At 38.8% G+C, this 21,404-nt stretch overlaps 1 long non-coding RNA gene across 1 annotated transcript; it reads right to left on the bottom strand.

Moving 5' to 3' along the window:
* Positions 1-8,391: 8,391 nt before the first annotated feature.
* On the bottom strand, positions 8,392-9,008 carry LOC132844103 (uncharacterized). Its single transcript, XR_009648332.1, has 3 exons — positions 8,933-9,008; positions 8,575-8,730; positions 8,392-8,461 (listed from the first exon to the last, which is right to left on the bottom strand). It is a non-coding gene; the product is annotated as an uncharacterized LOC132844103 (long non-coding RNA).
* Positions 9,009-21,404: the final 12,396 nt, after the last annotated feature.

Here is a 21,404-nt window from a genome sequence, read left to right on the forward strand (position 1 = left end):
GTCGCTAAACACAAAGAAAATCCATCAAACGGTTTGAGCGAATGTTGTAGCCATGAAAACTGAGAATTCACTTTACACATACGGCCTGAGAAATAAGAGAAATTATGTCACAATGTACCTACAAGTTAACTGTAAATCCAGTCTTTCTAATTATTTCAGCCAGGAGATTAAACCTTGCCTTTTTTTCTTTCAACTTCTGCTTTTTATCAAATGATATATAACCTAATTAGGTCTGAAACGTGAACGTCATCAAACATTAACTTCACCTGATCAGTTTAAAAGCATCAGATTTTTTTATCCTGTGAAAATGTTTCATTTCTAGGTGTTCCTGATAAGCCTCGCACACACACACACACACACACACACACACACACACACACACACACACACACACACACACACACACACGCCTCAGTCTTCTTCTTCTTTCGGCTTTTCCCTTCAGGGGTCGCCACAGCGAATCATCTCTCTCCACCTAACCCTATCTTCTGCATCCTCAACACTTGCACCCAGTAGCTTCAAATCCTCATTAATTACATCCATATACCTCCTCTTTGGCCTTCCTCTTTGCCTCCTGCCTGGCAGCTCCATGTCCAACATTCTCCTACCAATATACTCACTCTCCCTCCTCTGAACATGTCCAAACCATCTTAATCTCGCCTCCCTAACTTTGTCCCCCAAACGTCCAACATGGGCTGTCCCTCTGATGTACTCGTTCCTAATCCTGTCCAATCTTGTCACACCCAAAGAGAACCTCAACATCTTCAGTTCGGCTACCTCAAGCTCTGACTCCTGTCTCTTCTTCAGTGACACTGTCTCTAAACCATACAGCACGGCCGGTCTCACCACTGTCCTGTACACCTTCCCCTTGATTCTTGCTGATATTTTCCTATCACACAGAACTCCTGACACCTTTCTCCACCCACTCCAACCTGCCTGCACTCGCTTCTTTACTTCTTTCCCACTCTCTCCATTACTCTGGACTGTTGACCCCAAGTACTTAAACTCCTGTACCTTCTTCACCTCTTCACCCTGTAACCTTACTGTTCCACTTCCCTCCCTTTCATTCACACACATGTACTCAGTCTTACTACGACTGACTTTCATTCCTCTTCTCTCCAGCGCAAACCTCCACCTCTCCAGGTTTTCCTCCACCTGCTCCCTGCTCTCACTACAGATCACAATGTCATCTGCAAACATCATCGTCCAAGGAGACTCCTGTCTGACCTCCTCTGACAACTGGTCCATCACTATAGCAAACAGGAAGGGGCTCAGAGCCGATCCCTGATGCAGTCCCACCTCCACTGTGAACTCCTCTGTCTGACCTACAGCACACCTCACCACTGTCCTGCTCCTCTCATACATGTCCTGCACCACTCTGACATACTTCTCTGCTACTCCTGACTTCCTCATACAGTACCACAGCTCTTCTCTTGGCACCCTGTCATACGCTTTCTCTAAGTCTACAAACACACAGTGCAACTCCCTCTGACCATCCCTATACTTCTCCATCAACATTCTCAGAGCAAAAATTGCATCTGTTGTGCTCTTTCTGGGCATGAAGCCATACTGCTGCTCACAAATTTCCACCACCTTCCTTAACCTAGCTTCCACTACTCTTTCCCACAACTTCATTGTATGGCTCATCAACTTTATCCCCCTATAGTTGCTGCAACTCTGCACGTCACCCTTATTCTTAAAGATCGGCACTAACACACTCCTTCTCCATTCCTCAGGCATCGTCTCACTTTCTAATACCCTGTTGAACAAACTAGTTAAAAATTCCACTGCTGCCTCTCCTAGACACTTCCAGACCTCTACCGGGATGTCGTCAGGACCAACTGCCTTTCCACTTTTCATCCTCTTCAAGGCCTTCCTGACTTCATCCTTTCTAATCTTATCTACTTCCTGTTCCACAGAGTTCACCCCTTCTACTCTTTTTTCCCTCTGATTTTCCTCATTCATCAGCTCCTCAAAGTATTCCTTCCATCTCCTCTGTACACTCTCCTCACTTGTGAGCACCCTTCCATCTCTATCCTTAATAATTCTAACTTGCTGCACATCCTTCCCATCTCGATCCCTCTGTCTAGCTAACCTGTACAAGTCCTTCTCTCCTTCTCTAGTGTCTAACCTAGTGTACAACTCGTCATATGCCTTCTGCTTGGCCTTAGACACCTCCCTCTTCACTCTGCGCTGTAACTCCTTGTATTCCTGTCTATTCTCTTCAGTCCTGTCCATATCCCACTTCTTCTTGGCTAATCTCTTCCTCTGTATACTATCCTGAACTTCCTCATTCCACCACCAAGTCTCCTTATCTTCTTTCCTCCTTCCAGATGACACACCCAGCACCTTTCTCCCTGTCTCCCTGATCACTTCTGCTGTAGTTTCCCAGTCATCCGGCAGCACTACCTGACCACCCAGAGCCTGCCTCAACTTCTGTCTAAATTCCTCACAACATTCCTCCTTTTTCAGCTTCCACCACTTAGTTTTCTTCTCTATCTTTGACCTCTTCCTCTTACAGACCATCAGAGTCATCCTACACACCACCATCCTATGCTGTCTGGCTACACTCTCTCCCACTACCACTTTACAGTCACTAATCTCTTTCAGATTGCCTCTTCTACAAAGGATGTAGTCTACCTGTGTTCTCCTACCTCCACTCTTGTAAGTCACTCTATGTTCCTCCCTCTTCTGAAAATACGTGTTAACCACAGCCATGTCCATCCTCTTAGCAAAGTCTACTACCATCTGTCCTTCAAGGTTCCTTTCCTTAACTCCAAACTTGCCCATCACCTCCTCATCACCTGTGTTCCCCTCACCAACATGTCCATTAAAATCCGCTCCTATCACCACTCTCTCACCCATGGGAATACTCTCAATCACCTCATCGAATTCACACCAGAATCTCTCTTTCTCCTCTAACTCACAACCTACCTGCGGGGCATAACCACTAACAACATTCAACATCACCCCTTCAATCTCTAACTTCAGACTCATCACCCTGTCTGACACTCTCTTCACCTCCAGAACATTCCTCACAAACTCCTCCTTCAGGACCACACCTACCCCATTTCTCTTACTATCCACACCATAATAAAACAGCTTGAATCCTGCTCCTATACTACGAGCCTTGCTACCCTTCCACTTGGTCTCCTGTACACACAGTATATCCACCTTCCTTCTCTCCATCATATCAGCCAGCTCTCTACCTTTCCCTGTCATAGTACCAACATTCAGAGTCCCTATTCTCAGTCCTACACTCTTACCTTTCCTCTTCTCTCTCTGTCTGTGCACTCTCCTCCCTCCTCTACTCCTTCGACCAACAGTAGCCCAATTTCCACCGGCGCCCTGTAGGTCAACGGCGCCGATGGCGGTCGTTGTTAACCCGGGCCTCGACCGATCCGGTATGAAATTCTTACTGACAACTCGCATGGTTAGATTTGGCAATGTTTTATGCCGGATGCCCTTCCTGACGCAACCCTCTCTATTTATCCGGGCTTGGGACCGGCACAGAAGTCACTGGACTGTGACCCCCATGGCTAGATTACACACACACGCCTCAGTGTTGAGGGAAAATCCATGATATACTCACTGAGTTCATGCCAACCATCAGAAAAAAATAAAATAAAAAAACTTCTCATCCATTCTTTTACTGTGGCACTTACTCTACACAGAGGGAAAACAGCACAAGTCAGAGGACACCCAGCACAGGACAGGCTACCAACCCATCACACGTAATGGACGATTTAGAGTCATCAATCAGCTGCAATGCATGTCTATGTACTCATGGAGGAAACCAGAGTACCCGAAGGAAATCCTGAAAAAACACGCGCACCTTAAACACAGGGCAGAGGTAGGAATCAAGTCCACAACACCAGACATGAGAGGCAAATATATTAACCAGTACATTCTTGAGTGTTTGTGTGGACAGATCAATAGAGAATGGCCAGATTGGATCAAGCTGACAGAAGGGTTAGAGTAAATCAGATAACCACTCTGTACTGATTGTACATTCTTTACTATTATATAGCAGACATTTCAGATTATACACCTGAGTGATTGAGGGTTAGGGGCCTTGCTCAGGGGCCGTGCAGTGGCAACTTGGAGGACCTGGGATTCGAACCAATGACCTTCCGATCAGTAGTCGAACACCTTAACCACTAAGCTACCACATCCCACATCATGATATCTGATCTTTTCCTGAATTCCAGGGAGCACTTGCATTTAAAAAAAATATTCAAAATAAATACTCACCATACAAACATCCCTCAATCTATTCAAATCAATACATTTTTATTTGTGTTGCTTAACAGCGAACATTGTCGCAATGCCTGACTAAGTGGACAGAGACAGCTCTTGTTTTCAGTCAACCTGGCAGTAAAAGAAAATGACTTTCACAGTTTACAGTTCTATTGGTGCAATGTTGTTATCAAACACTAGATGTCACTAGATGTCAGCGCAAGACACTGAAGCAGTAAGACATCTGACACCTTAGCAGCAGGTGAGTCTACAACATGGAATTTTATATCCAGATGTTCACAAACTGTAGATGACATGGAAAAAAGTTTTCTGAGATTGATCCCAACAGTTTACATAAATGCATGTTTACATATTAATTTTGTCTCTTAGAAAATGTAGGAGGAAAAAGCTGACACTATGATGTATGGAAAACTGTGATGTTTGGTCATACATTTACTTTGTTACAGAAACCAGTTTGAGATGTTTTGTTACATGGTGTATTTTCATGCTGGAAGATTGATAAATCTTGTGTTTCTTGTGTGTCACCAAATTGCCTGACCCTATCATTTGTGAACCTCATCAGAAATCAAGATTTATCAGACCAGGCAATGTTTTTTCAGTCTTCAGCTGACCAGTTTTGGTGAGTCTCTGCCTGTGTAGCCTCAGCTTTCTGCTTTTAGCTAACAGAAGTGGAACATGACTTGTCTTCTGCTGTTGCAGCCCATCCCCCTCGAGGATAAACGTGTTGTGCATTCTGAGACATATTACAGAGTGGTTATCTGAGATCTCTCTGAACAATAAGACCTGCCACTCACTGGATGTTTTATTATTTCACAATTTTATAACTCCACAAGACCTCTGAAGGTGTGAGCTCTGTGGTAAAACATTAGCAGCAGATCCTGTAAGTCTTTAAGATTATTGTTATGAATGATTGATGTTATGACCTGACTTTGTTGTCTAGCACACAAATGCAAGCAGATTGCAATCTGGGTAATTTGCATGCCAAGTTAAGACCCTGAACTCTTTGCCATGTTCCTCAAACCATTTTTGAACAATTTTTGTAGTGTGGTAGGGCCACTTCTATTAGGGAATATTGATGCCTTAAACTGCAACCATGTTTAGGTGGTACCTGTCAAAGTAACATCCAAATGAATGCCAGGACAGAACATGTTTTGCTGCAGAACATTGCCTAGAGCTTCTCCCACCAGCTTACCTTCTGTCCACAGAACATCATTTTTGCCAGATAAACGACACACACCAGCCCAGCCAGTCACATAATGTAAAAGAAAACATAATTCAACAGACCAGGGGTCTCATTTATAAAACTGTGCGTAGGATCCCTACTAAAAGTTTACGTGCGCCAAAAATGGCGTACGCCAAAAAAATATTCCGATTTATAAAACCGTGCGTACGCACTCCTGTAAGCAATGTTCCCTTTATAAATCACAGATCACCCGCAGATGTGCGTACGTGAACCAGCCTCAAATCCCGCCCTGTACACGCCTATTTTTAACCATAAATAGTCAATGCAAATCACCTCATGATTGCTGTTCGTCATGTAAATGAGAGTGGAATCCCATATATACCTGGAAAACTGCCATGCGACCCGCCAATTAATTAATCCAAGAAAGTGAAAACGTGTGTTTCTGTTACTTTGAATAATGGCGACAGGTGAGAAAAGAGGAAAAAAACGTAATTTCTCAGACACTGAGATTGAAACACTTGTAGGGGAGGTGGAGGCTCGGGAAACTGTGTTATTTGGTGGCCACAGCAGTGGGGTCATTAATAAAAAGAAGCAGTGCGAGTGGCAAAGTATTGCTTCTGCCGTCAATTGTGTCAGTGGGACAGAACGGGCAGTTGCAGAATTAAAGAAAAAATGGTGTACGGGAACCTGATGTATCGACTACCTATATTAAGTATACCATTCAAAACGACAGATATTATGGCACTCAGGGACAGCTGTGATATACCAGACCTATAGGGTGAGATGATAGATTCCAATAGAATTATTTCATATACAAAAAGGTCTTGGAGACAAGTTGAGGATTACATATAGTTTCTTTTTATATAAATAATTTACCTGTCTGCCAATTCCCGCTGGAAACAGCCGGTTTCCAAGAACCCCAAACTCTAAAAAACGATTCGTTGGCTGAACAACCATTACTTTTAAAAATAAATAAACTAAACACAAATAACAAAGTAATTTTAACTTTCCAACCTCTACACTGTAAAAAATTTGGAGTGGGATTTACTTGAAAAAAGCTTGGAAAGTTTTTTCACTCAGAAAAGGCTAGTAAATTTACAAACATTTGCCAAGTAAAAGCCTAAACATAATTATTAGTAAGTTTAATTAGACATTTTTAAGTTTTTAATTGTTAAGTTTACTTGGGAATTCCCAGTTAATCTTATTGACTTTTTTTTTGTAACTATTACTTAAGTAATGCTGATTTATTGCCTTTTTTTTTACACAAGAGGCCTAGTTATCTTTTTTAGTTATCCTGAGTAACCTTTACTTTAAATATTCTTTAAACATTATCTAACATAATTTGTGATGCATTATAACTGATGTCTTCAAAAAAAAAAAAAAACCACTGACAGACATTTTCCTTGAGTACTTTTATTAAAGAAATGATCAAACCAATGGACAAACACTATGTGAAACAGTTCAGTACAACTTTACCTTAACAAGTCTTTTGAGGACAAAAAGTTTGAGTGCCAAACAAAATGGCCAGCTAGCAGACTTACATCAATAGCTTTCTCTGCAAAGAGCTAACTTTTGGAGAAAATTTCAAAGCATCCAGTCCAAGAAAAATTTTCTGAAACACTTCAAATGTGTTTCTTAGCTTAGAAGGATAGCTCAAGTTCAGGGAGTAAATGAAGCCCATGAGCAGAAGGCAGGCATTTGTAAGATTCTTGCATCCCGACAGTACCGCAGTTCCCTCAATGACGATGACGACGTCAGCTATGTTGGCATCTTCCTCTCCTGTGGTGCTGCCCAGTACAACGATCTTCATTAGATGATTGGTGAAGCTATCTCCAACCATGTCTCTTCTGACATCCTGTCAAATACACAAATGAGTGAAAAAGTGGTTACAATATTGTACAGTAAGTTGTATGTTCTCTTTAATTTTATGTGATAAGTGCCCCACACAGAGGTTAAATCTGTTATTAAATGAAGAATGAAAAAATTAAGAACTGTGAAGAACTATATTAACTGAAGAACTGTGTCTGCAAGACACTTAAACTACTTGCAAAGCTTCAGTACTGTAAAACGTTTTAGGCACTTGTGTAAATATTCTGTAAAGTGGGGATGCCTTTAAAATGTTTTCATAAATTAATTTTCATTTACCTTCTATTGACTAATTCAATATTTGGTGTGATCACCCTTTGCACTTAAAGGGTTAGTTCACCCAAAAATAAAATGTCTGTCATTAATTCTTCCCCTTCATGTTGTTCCACACCCGTAAGACCATCGTTCATCTCCAGAACACAAATTAAGATATTTTTGGTGAAATCAAAGGGCTTCTGATCCACACATAGGCTCAATGCCATTGCACCTTTTGAGGTCCAGAAAGGTACTGTAGTAAAAACATTGTTAAAATAGAGAATGTGACTACAGTGGTTCAACCTTAATGTTGTGAAGCGACGAGAATACTCACCAAAAATGTCTTAATTTGTGTTCTGAAGATGAACAAAGGTCTTACGGGTTTGAAATGGCATGAGGGTGAGTAATAAATGACAAATTTCTTTTTTGGGTGAACTAACCTTTTAAAGCAGTTTTTGGCCTAGGTACACTTGATCTACTGTAGTTCTTAAGGTAACTTTGCATGTACGTTTTTTTTTTTAACATTTTGGATATATTGCCACAGTTGTTCTTGATTTAGGCTGTCTCAATTTTATCTCTTTCTGTGTGTTATAATAGACAGACTCAATGAAATGTGAGATCAGAACTTCTGTGGAGCACCAACTGTATGACTCCCTGTGCATACAAAAATCTCACTTGAATATTACAAATAATGGCAAAATGAATGTTTAGGAATGTAAACTAGGATGAAAATACTAATGTGCCTTAGACTTTTGCAGTACTGTACACATAAGAAGTAAAAACGAAATTTGAATTGACCTATTAATGTACCTGGTAGGCTTCAATGAGCTCCTCAGATGATTCTCCCAGGTAGGAAAGCAGGCACCGAATCACAGCATCTCTCTTATCTTCAACTCGCTGTTAAAACAAAAGAAAATTGCAGCGAACATTAACAGTGTACAGTGTAACTCCAAAAAAATCTATAAAGTCAGGAAGCAGCAGGATATCAAATGTGTAATATATACATTTACCTGGCAGAGAGAATCTAGCATACTTCTTATTTTTATGCCTGCATACCCACCCTTCATTTTAAACAAATCCAGGAGCTTTGGAGTGTAGAGGTCCAGTGTTTGCAGAAAGGTTGGCTCCAGGGGAACTGTGGTTATCCTTCTGAACTCATTCTTAATCTAGGACAAAGAAAATAAAATGTAACAAGATTTAGTAGTCAAATAAACACTATTTTTTGCCAAACGTGCACACACAGACACATCATGCTATACTAATGAAATTAAAATATTTTATTGTTTTTAATGAATGAAATAAGCATTCCAAAAGTTATAAGTACCTACATATTACCATCACACAAGTAAGAGAAGAACTAAGGTTTACCTCAGATTCACAAAAAAGAGCTGGCCATCTCTCCTTGAAATCTTTGACAGCAGGGCAGTGATTAATGATTTCTAATCTTTGATAGGAGAAAGTCTTCTCCATTTTCTCACCAATTAACTTTTTGTAGTTTTTCTTCTGAATTTCTTTAAGAAGATCAACTCTCTCCTTCTCTAGAGTTTCCTCAGTTTCCCCAAATGGAAATGGGGGCAAGTAGTTTACTTCAGCCTTCCTGGGTCGTTTTGTGCCTTTGAGGCAAGACTTTTCATTTGTCTTCTTTCTTTTCAAAGAGTTGACCTCCAGCTCTGGGCAGGAAAGCTGACTGCCTCTTAATTTTGCACAATAATTGCCCATCATATTTAATCCTTTGTTGCCACCCATACTGTCCATTGAAGGACCCTGGCTCTTTGAGACATGGGTACTTTTCAATCAACATCTCCATTACGTTCATAATCTGGACACCTGTTGGGTAGGCAGTGAAACGAAATATTGTCTCTGCTAGTGTCTCAAGGACACTTCTTGTTACTCGTGGGTTGTTCAAAAGGGTGCCATCCTTTTGGTAGGCTTTGTTTCCTTCTGAAAGCAAGAGCTCTGTATCAAATGAAAAAGATGGTATTTTAAACTTTGCTGGCCATCCTTGAGAACGGCATGGTGTGGAGCTCTCAGGCGAAGATAGCAGAACAGTGTCTTGGGAACTGCTGGATCTGGAGTCTAAAGAAAGGAATGAGGTCTCATTTTCAGAAGGACAATACGCAACGGTGTCCTGAGAACTGCATGATATGGCATCAGACTCATTTTGTAGGATTGGTTCTTCCACAGCACTCACATTCAGGGTGATGGGTTCAGTTTGCACCACTCTTAAAGTACATTTATCCTGTACATCATCGACTGAGCTCAAGGTAAAAAACTGACCCCCAAAATCCATGTCTTCATACATCAAAGTAAAGCAGTCTGGAATATTAAATGTTTCTTTGATTACACATTTTAGGTCCTGAAGAGTACTGGGGATGCCTGAGGGCAGAATCAATTTGTGAATGTCATTCTCTTCAAAAACAATTCACAGCTTTGCTGGGGTACACATCTGCAACAGAAAAAAAAAGCAATTAAAACAATTCATCCTAATTAAAAATGTGTACACTACAGCATTAACTTTGATAACCATGCACCTAAAAAGAGGGGCAAATATAGTGCTTTAAGGTAGTCAGTCGTCTTCCTGCAACACTGTAAGCAGCCAGGGGATAGTAGTCAACCATTTCACTTTGCTCAAGTAACTGAATGTTGGCTGTGTGTTCCAACTCATAGCTCCTAAGGTGCTCGTTGTACCATGAGCTTAGTAGTCTCACAACAAAGACCAGTTCATTACAAACCAAGATAGACTGTATCACCTCACAAAAATCTGGCAAGTCTGCAGTGAAACCATGACATAGCAACATTCCAGGTTTATATATGGTGCCTAATAAGCACACATTGTTTGCAATGTGTACCATTGTGACATGTAGATACCTAGCTTGCACCAAATCTTTTATGTCATCCTTTAGGACATCCACAGAGACTTGTGAAGTTGTTGTGACCGAAAGTGATGACTTGATCACATTTGATTCATGGAGATGCAATGCAATCATGAGCTGGTGTTTTTTTGCAAGGGAAATCAGTATGTTCCTGAAACAGCCTGTTTGTCTGACAGCTTTTTTAAAAAAGCCATGTTTGGCTTCAAATCTCATGGTCCACAAGGCTGACAGTGGACCAAATTCCTGAATGAGTTCGGGATAGTGCTCGAGAAAGTGGTGTTTGGGAAAAAGCTTTTCTTGAGGAAAAACTTCGAGAAATCTGTGTCGGTGCTCAGAAATCAAAGAGTCAAGATAGCAATTGCTCTGCTCTGTATGAACTGGGGCCATCACAAGTTCCACAATGTCTTTTAAGGTCATTAACATCTGCCACACTTCATCATGCTCAGGTACTTTCAAGCCTATCATGAGAGGCAACAGACGCAACATGCACCAATTTTCATGTGCATTACCTCCTACAGATCTTTTTGAGGAAAAATGAGCAGGTATCAAATGTGGACGGTTTGTTTGGTCACTCCACTTATAAGGGAACTGTCGAATGCAATTATTGAGCTCCACAAGAGAAAAATATTTCTTCTTGATAAAGGCTTGAAATGACAATGCCAGTTCCAATGGAACAAGACCTTCAAGAAGGTCATGTAATGCATCTGGTGGATAACCAGATGTTACATGAAAATGATCAAGTTTTTCAGACAGTGCACACTGTTTTTTCACACCATAGCAAGGTGTGGAAGTAGGACTTGACAAAACTGCCTCAACATGCAGAGTGCACTGCTCTTTATCTCTCCTCTGAAATAGTCCAGATCTTACTTCTGTGGTCTGAAATTGGGACCTGTCTGCAAGACAAAATCGACAGACATGAGACCCTGTGAAGTTTTCAATGAATCCTCCCACAGAATGTGCTCCCAAATTATCAGCCACCACGCTCACCACAGTGCCTTTCATGACTTTTCCTAAACTTGGAATAAAAATACCGTCTTTTTCCAGGCTTTGAAGATCGGTTAACAGTGGCTCTAGAACTTTCTGAAATCCAAATCTCTTTGTGTCATCTGCCTTACAAAGAATGGCTAAATTAATAGATGCCAATGTTGATCGTGCATGTGCTGGAAAGTTTCCTAACACCCAGTAGACAGCTGTGACTTTGTGAATCTTGCGAGAAGTTCCCAAGGGATTGCACACTTCGAAGTCATCGATATACAGAATAAGACTTAATCTCTCGACATCTGCGAAAAATTCATTTGCATGAAAGTGGGATCCATCATGGAAGGACTGGTAACGTGATGCACATCCAGTATTTTTTTGAGTGACTAGGTCCTTTTCTTCAATATTCTTCAAGACTTGCGACAAAGACTGAAGTATCGGAACATACTGGAATGTTCTGTTGTCTTTATTTTCTAGTATGTATTCTACTGGTTCAACAACTGAAAAATTTGCTTTCATAAATTCTCTCCTCTTATATGCTGTTGAAAAAGGTCCATCTTTCCCTAAAGCTGAACTGACAGGGTTTGATTCACACAGATTTTTCACCAAATCTGAGATAATCGTTGGATCTATGTCACAGTTATGGCTCTTTAAAGTGGATTCAACAACATCTTTCAGAACTGGAGCAGATGCAGAAGAAGATATGAACTGAAGCTCATCTACGATTTGATCAATGCACCTGTTTGACACGTTGAAATTACTTTCCAACTTTAGGAAAAGTTGACCAAACTTCTACTTTATAAGTTCAGACAAATTATCTTGTGCTTCAACCAAAGTTTCATCCAGTTCTGTGTCATCCTCAGAAACCTCTGAATCATTTTGTAAAACAGTGGGATTTGGGTATTTTTTCAAGACTTCCGTTTTAAAATCTTCGAGGGAGTGTTTATTGTGTTTCCTGTGTTTATGTGTAGCAAAGGTTGAATAAATGCTTGTGCTGAAGTTGCAGTTTTTGAATACACAACTCACTACCTCATACCTCCTCAGATGGTTGCTAAGGTGCTCAAAATATTGCTTCTCTGAAGAGAATGACAACGAATTGCAAAGAAGACAACTAAATGAAAGCACCTCTGTTGGTTTGACCGATTCTGTGTGGTGTCGGGACAAATGTATTTGAAGAACATTAAATGATTTAAATAAACAAGGGCAATCAGCATAAAGACAAGGGGTTGATGAGTGACAGCCAGAATTTCCGTGCTTGAGCTGTAAATGTTTTAAAAGTTGAAGTCTTTTTTTTGACTCAAAGCTGCATTTTTTACACAACCACCTCATGCTGTGGCACCTAAATGAAAGACGTGCGCGCACACACACACACACCAATTTAGAAGATGGCCCAGAATAACTTTCAGTTTTAGTTTTGTTTTACATTTTAACCGAATCAAAATTTTAATATATATAAATATATTTATATATAAATAAAATATATTGCTGTAAGAAGTATTGCCAACTTACCTTGCATGAACTTGAATGGTGAGTGTAATCTGTGGAACATATGTAAGAAATGTTAGTCAGAAAAAGTTTTTTTTTATTTTTATTTTTTTTTTACCAAATTTGAATAAATATATTGATCTTTTTTATGTGAAATTTGTATCAATTGTGTATCAACAATAAATGTTTGCAAGATCATCTGGTAGAGTTGCCTGAACACATACACTGCATCACTATTGTATAAGTTCAATAGAACGTATAATCTCTGTTTCTCATGATTAAAATGCATCAAATGTTTATCAATTTTATCGATATGAGAAAACAGTACACTCTTAACCCGAATTAGTTGACATTACTAGAAATTTGCGAGGAAACTCGTTGGAACTAAACCATTTTAGTTTTTACACAGGATAAAACTAAACAAGTTGTCTGAACATAGAATCTTAAGTGATGCGATAGACAAATCAAGTTTACATTAGTAGTCTTTACTAAAATTCATTAGTTCACATTACTAATGCTTTTGAGCATATGTTTTATAAAATAACTTAAGTTAAACAAATTATTTTAAGTAGAAATAAATGTTATATTTAAGCAATGTCTTATAATTTAAATTATACTACTTAAATGAGATTTTATCTATTCATTTAATAAGAAATTAAACAATAATACAATTTTATTTTTTTTGTTCACAAAAAACAGGTAACACTGCAATGTACTCAAGTTCACAATGTTAACAATACAGTGTTTAGAGGAAAATACATTCTCCAACAAGAAGAATCTTAGACAAGTGGAACTTAAGTGCATCAATTTAGTTAAATGTGCACAGACAATCTTGATGTAGGCAAGGAAATGGTACAGTTCTGCTGTAGCTTCCATGTTTTTCCATCACTTTCACTGTAAAACGTTAATGAACATCTGCAAATGACTACATCTTTTAAGCAGTTTAGGTTGCTACTAGAAACAAACAAAAAATAATAAAAGAGAAACTTTAAGAAACACATTTTTGAACGGTTATTTTAATACACCCGAGACATATGCTAGCATTAGCGACAAGCACATGTACATACATACACGCTTATATGAATCGACAGAAAAATCACCTGAGACATATGCTAGCATTAGCGACAAGCACGTGTACATAAATGCACGCTTATATGAACCGACAGTAAAAAAAAAACAAAAAAAAAAACTTATGCCAGCAAAATACTCACAGTAACATGAGCTATTTCTGTCAGGTCAGAAATAGCTCGTTACTGTGAACGGACAGAAAATGAGGAAAAAAAATAGCATCAATCATCACATTTACACTGTTAACTTATTAAAATGTAACTAACATCGGTTTTAGGGTAATCATTTATTGTCAGAAAGATATTTATATATTAGACTATTTACACTCACCGTTTCAAAGTGCTTTCTAAAATCTACGGTTTGCGCGCCGAGGACCATCCCCGCCGAGGACCATCCCCGCCGAGGACCATCCCCGCCGAGGACCATCCCCGCCGAGGACCATCCCCTCCCCTCCCCTCCCTTAAAGAAGCATGACCTACCAAGTTGTCTCTGCTTAACGTGATCATTGCACTCAATATTTCATCTGAATAGTGCAAACAACTACTTTGACTTAGTAGTGACAACGTTTTTTTTAAAAAAAAACAAAGAATAAGTAATGACCACTTAAAATGTTTCATTAACTCAAAATCTGGGTTTAGAGTGTAGTTGATGTGGATTAATGGGGGATTAACCGTTTTCTCAATCACGTTTAAAGTAAATGGCCTAACGTTACCCGTGGGTCTCGGGTATCATTCTGGGTTCGTAATATGACTTCCGAGGCTGTAACGTAACATGTCCAATTTCTAATTAGGAAACTTGAATTTATAATTCAGATAGCACGTGAGGGCACAATTACTTATTCACACAGATGGATAAACTCACGCCCGTGGGTTCTATTGCCATTTGTCGAAAGCGTCGCGGCGCTCTCGTCGGGCAAAGTTCACTGTTCATTAAACATATGTGTAGATTACATGTAAAATACAAGACAATTGTTTTCGGCACAGATGCATTTTGCTAATAACAGATGTTTGTGCAAATCGGTTCTTTAGCAAACTTAACTCTGTCAACTATTAACACTTGACGCCTTAACCCTTTAGCCACCAGTCTGCAGACAGCTTAATAGTTCTATAATTTTCTGCAAACGTAGCTAAATTGACCAATAAACAAATATTTAATTAACTTACCGTGTAATAATCACAGCAGTCTTCAAGACGAATTTCCGTAGCACTCCTCTGCGCCACATCGCAACCAAGAACGCATGCGCATAGATTGCCTGGCTTCTTTGAGTACGTTTTACTTGGTTTTGTTATTTTTTGCATTAATTCATTAAATGACAAAACACTAAGTACATATTACTTAGGCAGTTCCATTTGAATTTACCTATGTATTTAAGCAAAATAAATCAAAACGAAACCTCAAGTAGCTTATTGAATTAAACGTGACATTTTGAAGTAAAAAGACAAAATAGTATTTGTTTGTAAAATTTACTTAAATGATGCTATCTTTATTTACAAGTTCAAAAAATCATTTTTTACAGTGTACTTAGCATATAGTGTATGTAACAAATATAGAAGTTATAAGGTGAACCTAAGTGTATGCATAAATATAATGAAAAAAAATAAGTCACGTCAACTAGTATTAAAATTGCATCAAAACTAAGTAATTATAATAAAATATTTTAAGTTTGACTGTGAGCCAAGTGATATGCAAATCTGGAAAAAAACTGGAGCCATTTTGTGACGCACATGTGAAGATGGTGGAAAGAGGTAAGCTTAACTTTCCATAAACTAAGCAAAATATTCGATTTTGAGGTTTTGTCATTAATAAACACTTTTTTGTAGTGTTAGATGAAGATATTTTCTGAAACGCAAAGAGACGAAGACGCTGAAAAGAGGTACGATTTGTCGTTTTAACGTACATTCGTTTATTTGTGTTAATGCGTTTGTGGTCAAGAAAGAAACTTTTTTAAATTCATTCATTCATTCATTCATTTTCTACCGCTTATCCGAACTACCTCGGGTCACGGGGAGCCTGTGCCTATCTCAGGCGTCATCGGGCATCAAGGCAGGATACACCCTGGACGGGGTGCCAACCCATCGCAGGGCACACACACACACACTCATTCACTCACGCACTTACACACTATGGACAATATTCCAGAGATGCCAATCAACCTACCATGCATGTCTTTGGACCGGGGGAGAAAACCAGAGTACCCGGAGAAAACCCCCGAGGCACGGGGAGAACATGCAAACTCCACACACACAAGGCGGAGGCGGGAATCGAACCCCCAACCCTGGAGGTGTGAGGCGAACGTGCTAACCACTTTTTTAAATTGAATTTCTGAATTGCTACGAATTTAGCTTCAACAATTAGAAATGTGTTACTTGAATACTTATGAAAGTCCAGTTTGTACAAGTAAGTTATTGTATGAAAGGAGGAACGAGTGTGCACGCGATTGTCCGCCTAAAAGCAGTGTGCCTCCATTGAATGAATGTCCTAGTGGTTATTTTGTTTATTTCAGAGGTATATGACCATGCAGCGCGTTGGCACGTTTGCATTAAGATAAGGGCGAATTCTGACGAATCTGTTCCCGCCCTGCTCCGTGTAACGCTTTGCAGTTCTTTGTTCAATTCCCACCATCAAAATGAACCAAATGAAAAGTTGGCTTGAAACTTAATTTTTTTCATTTTTTAGAATAATTCACAAACAGACAATTGCCAATCAGGTTAATTTTCGATTCTGCAAGTTTGATTTGTTGCGTCTGAATCTTGGTTTTTTAACAAAATTAAATTAAAAATGACATTATTCTGATTTTCCATTTATATAATTAGCGCTCACGGGTGGATCATACCACCAGTACTATTTTCTCATAATAACGAAAAGGTTTCTCGTAATAATGACTTTGTTTCTCGTAACATATTTTCTTATAATAATGAGAAACTTCTACGCATGCGCAAGCAGAAGGGCGTGACACGCTAGCGACATCCGCTGGTCTCAGCATAGCACATTATGCAAAAACGTAATCTATTAATATCTTTAAATAACAGTATTGATAAATTACCAGTATATGAGTATTTTGCAAAAAAAAAGGTGATGCGTCATTTTAGGTCATTTTAGTATATACAATCTTTTACTGAAAAGGTCTATGCTAGTAAGACGCTGCAATGTCTTGCCTATTCATACTAAATATAAAACTGTTTTTTTCTCCTTCTAGCTCAGAGCAATAAAGTGTTGCAAAGGGGGCAGAATCAAGGAAGTATCCTGTTGGAAGTGAACTTTCATTTGTTAATTTGACACATTTGTTGTACATTCATGATGTGTGGTTTTAGGCTTCACCATTGTATTGCAGCCTGTTTCAAAAAAGTGAAATGCTTTATTTTGTGTGATTTGCATGTGTAATTTATTTTAGTGAAGTGACATGGTGACCCATACTAGGAATTTGTGCTCTGCGTTTAACCCATTCAAGCAGCAGTTCAGTATGCAGACCAGTAGCTGATGATCTAAAATAAGTTACAATTTTACATTGGTTCAACTCAATTATCTTTTTTTAACATAAATGAGCTTAAATTTTAACTTAACTTGCAATTACTTAGCAGAGTCTACCATGTTACATATATTTTTAAGTAAACAATGTTGAGTGTACCCAAAAATTTAAGTACATATAACAACAGTTTTCTTGTTAATTTTAAGTATTTTTTTTCCAAGTTGGGTTTACTTAAGTGTGATGCAAAAATGGTGCATACATATTTTAAGCAAATCCAACACATCATTTTTTAGAGTGGTGAGGACTTGTAATTGGACTGGGATGGCATGGTTCCGGCATGTTGCCCTCTCTAATACTAGACCCAATTCAGCACATCCAAGAGCACAGCTCTAGGGAATCTAAATCGGCTTATTAGCCAGGAAATCCTCATAGTCACTGAAAACTCGTTCTCTCCTTATTCTGCCATTGGCGTAATCCTCCAACAGTGCCAGCAGTGCCATCATGAAGCATTACATACCCGGGTCACCGGAGGATTTATATGTTTCTAGCAATTAGTCTGATCGTTAACACCTTGATAAAATCACAGAATTAATTTTTGGGCGAAAATTTAAGACGAAAATGTTATAGTGAACACATGCTTCTTCATGACGGTTTTGTAATGAACACCATAATAGTTAGGACCGATGATGAGTAGCGATTGTGCTTCATGACTGTATTTGCAGACTTTCACATTTTATGATATATGTACATTAAGGAAAATATTTCGTTTTTACACTGTTCTGCAGTTCTCTAATAAAAGGGTATTTCATGCTATTCTGTATCACATGTAGTCGCGCCATCTCCTCCTGCGCTCCCGTTGTGGACAATGTGACTGTAAGGCAGCGCTGATTTATTATTATTATTATTTTTTTAATACATTTTGAGTTATGTTTGGATTTTACTAGATGTATATAGCCTAAAACAATCGGCACAAATAACACTGTTGGATTTAATCTTCATGATAATGTGGATATAACGTATGAAATGGAGTGAAAATTAAATGTCATTAATTCTTATAATCGTTCTTCTCACATTTATTTTCTACAATCTAACTTCAGTTCATGACCTCACCATCTGTGTCGCCAATTCCCTTTGTCTCCAGAATGTGCGTACGCACGTCTCAAAGTTTGCTTAAAGGTGCGCACATTCTCCCGTCAAGTTTGTTTTTTATAGATCACAACCATTGGGTGGGAACTGGCGTACGTACGTTTCCAGCCCCGTTTTATAAAAACGCACGCTTTATAAATGAGACCCCAGGCCACCATCTTCGATTGCTCCATGATCCAGTGGGAAGTAGGAGCACTCTGACCACTCTATGCAGCCCCATATGAAGCAAGGCTCAAGGCAACTGTATGTTCTGACTCCTTTCTATCATAGCCAGCATTAACCTTTTTTTTCCTTGCAATTTGTGCTACAGTAGCTCTTCTAAGGGACTGGACCAAACAGGCTGGCCTTCACTCTCCCCCACTCACATCAACGATCTGTGAGTGCTCATGTGTTACAGCTCACAAATCAGATTTTAGAATTCAACAGAGCTACAGTATAAAGCCTTATTAAAGTGGTATTAGTTTCACAGGATGACATATGTTAATAAAACAGAACTATATGCTTTAAATGAACATTGATTGTAATCTTGAAGATGTTTTTCTATTCCTTCAAGGGGTTTCATCATTACACTTTAATAAGATAATTTGTTATAATATTCCACAGCACTGATGGAATTTCAGATCTGATTTGTCAAATTAATGTTCTATAACATAACAGCATTGACAGTAATGCCATCAGATTATGGGCTTCTTGTGACTATGCCTTTATCCTTTGTATAAGAATGACTCCCTCACAGGAACCTGTAGGATGATCTAAATACAGTAATAATAAATGAATTTAAAATTAATGAAAAAAGTAACTTTAACAAGGAAAAATGTATGAGCAGTAACATGGTGAAGTTTTCTGTACAGAAACACTTATAAAAATTATGGATGGAGTCTCTGTTGTTAGCCCTTTAAATACTTCCAGTAATAGTGTTTTTTTGTCTTATTTATTTTAATAAAAAGAGAGGCTTTTGAGAGAATGTCTCTATATATGTATAGCTATGCACTCATTGATAACATGAACTAATTTGTCTTAAACACATTTCATAAGATTAAATGTTACTATAAGAAACTATGTAATTATGAACAGTTAAAAATGTGTGATATTAATTAATAAAAACAATGAACTCTTATAGAAAAATGCTCATGTGCAAGAGTTTTGGCTGTGGGCTTCAGACTGTGACTTGGTCATTAGTGAACTGTTTAAATAGCCTGGAGAAATATTTGTTTCATGAATTAGCATAAAAGAAAATGATATGTCTGAGAATATACTTTGAGGTTGTGATTTTTTTTTTTCGAATTTGGCTATAGCTGTGTAAGTCATTACTAGTCTCTAATGCTTATAATGTAGGTCTGTTCGCAGCAGGTACTATATATATATATATATACTGTATATAAGCACTATATAGGGACAGGGCATGCTACTTAGACACCATCGCTGACATTTACCCGATGAGGTTCCTGCTGTGATTGTCAGCTCTGAAGATATTGCCAGCTCAAAATGGACAAAGCCACGTGGAATTACTCTCTCTCACTCACTCATTTTCTACCGCTTATCTGAACTATTCTCGGGTCACGGGGAGCCTGTGCTCAGGCTTCATTGGGCATCAAGGCAGGATACACCCTGGACGGAGTGCCAACCCATCGCAGGGCACACACACACTCTCATTCACTCACGCACTCACACACTACGGACAATTTTCCAGAGATGCCAATCAACCTACCATGCGTGTCTTTGGAAAGGGAGAGGAAACCGGAGTACCCCTGAGGCACGGGGCATCAAGGCAGGATACACCCTGGACGGAGTGCCAACCCATCGCAGGGCACACACACACTCTCATTCACTCACGCACTCACACACTATGGACAATATTCCAGAGATGCCAATCAACCTACCATGCATGTCTTTGGACCGGGGGAGGAAACCAGAGTACCCGGAGAAAACCCCCGAGGCACGGGGAGAACATGCAAACTCCACACACACAAGGCGGAGGCAGGAATCGAACTCCCAACCCTGGAGGTGTGAGGCGAACATGCTAACCACTAAGCCACCGTGCCCCCCCACATGGAATTATTTGGCATAAAATCTGAAAATATACACTTGTCATATGAACTAAAAAGCAGGAAAAAAAATCAGGTTGGGAAAAAATTTTGTAATGGAGATATTTTCTTCAAGTAATAAGGAAATTTGACTCTATAATAATAAACAGCATAAAAACATACACACACACACACACACATATATATACACATATATACATATATATATATATATATATATGTTTCAATTCTGTGCTTCTGTTTATACAAGTCACTATTGGTGGAAACTGACACCAGGTTAAAAAGGAGGCAAAATTCATGCTGTACTTGTACGGCAATGAAACAGACTGATTTGAAAATGAACCTATGTTTCATTAACATAAGTACTGTAATACTGACTGACTGTTATTTAAAATGACTTGCTAAATACATTTTTTGGGTGCCAATGCATATAGTGCCAATGAATAGTGTGGCTGTTTTTTAGATCTATGATTCCCAGGTGCCCTTTAACTATTACTTTAAAAAATAGTTAACATTATTGATCCACTTAGAAAACCAAGCAGTTAGCTTGAATTATTAACACTCACTTGGAATGTACATTGCTTGACCTGCAAGATAAATACAAAAAGAAACAATCAGCAGTATTCTTATCTAGCCTCTTAGCCTGTAGTCCTTTCAATCACAATTGGCACCTGTGATGTTAGGTGTGCTTTGTTTTTAGTATTATCATTTGCTTGTCTTTGGTAGACAAGTGTATGTATTCAGGAAGCACACTGATCAGGGAATAAATCAAACCTGAA

Source organism: Tachysurus vachellii, chromosome 4 (assembly GCF_030014155.1).
Source record: "Tachysurus vachellii isolate PV-2020 chromosome 4, HZAU_Pvac_v1, whole genome shotgun sequence".
Classification (NCBI taxonomy): Eukaryota; Metazoa; Chordata; class Actinopteri; order Siluriformes; family Bagridae; genus Tachysurus; species Tachysurus vachellii.